General features: G+C 39.0%; 1 pseudogene; it reads right to left on the minus strand.

Moving 5' to 3' along the window:
• Positions 1-3: 3 nt before the first annotated feature.
• The window catches only part of LOC114635797, a 3,241-nt pseudogene continuing 2,433 nt past the window's right edge, over positions 4-811 (minus strand).

An 811-nucleotide genomic window follows, 5' to 3' on the forward strand; every position in this document is an offset into this window, starting at 1 on the left:
TCTTTAAAGACTACTGTTGTGGGCAAAGGCTTTACCACAGTGGTTACATTCATTGGGCTTCTCTCCAGTATGTGTTCTTTTATGCCTTTGAAGATGACTGTTCTGTACAAAGGATTTATCACTCATAGGGTATGTGTTCTTTTATGACTCTGAAGATAACTGATCCATGCAGAGGCTTTACCACACTGTTTACACTCATAGGGCTTCTCTCCAGTATGTGTTCTTTTATGACTCTAAAGATGACTGTTCTGTTCAAAGGCTTTACCACATTGTTTACATTCATAGGGCTTCTCTCCAGTATGTGTTCTTTTATGATTCTGAAGATTACTGTTCTGTGCAAAGGCTTTACCACATTGTTTACATTCAAAGGGCTTCTCTCCAGTATGTTTTCTTTTATGCCTTTGAAGATGACTGTTCTGTGCAAAGGCTTTACCACACTGTTTACATTCATAGGGCATCTCTCTAGTATGTGTTCTTTTATGTCTTTGAAGATGACTGTTCTGTGCAAAGGCTTTACCACATTGTTTACATTCATAGGGCTTCTCCCCAGTATGTGTTCTTTTATGATTCTGAAGATGACTGTTATGTACAAAGGCTTTACCACACTGTTTACATTCATAGGGCTTCTCTCCAGTATGTGTTCTTGCATGATTCTGAAGAACACTGTTCCGTGCAAAGGCTTTACCACATTGTTTACATTCATAGGGCTTCTCTCCAGTATGTGTTCTTTTATGACTCTGAAGATGACTGTTCTGTGCAAAGGCTTTACCACATTGTTTACATTCATAGGGCTTCTCTCCAGTATGTGTTC

The sequence above is a fragment of the Grammomys surdaster genome, unplaced genomic scaffold, assembly GCF_004785775.1.
Source record: "Grammomys surdaster isolate TR1022 unplaced genomic scaffold, NIH_TR_1.0 117895, whole genome shotgun sequence".
Classification (NCBI taxonomy): domain Eukaryota; kingdom Metazoa; phylum Chordata; class Mammalia; order Rodentia; family Muridae; genus Grammomys; species Grammomys surdaster.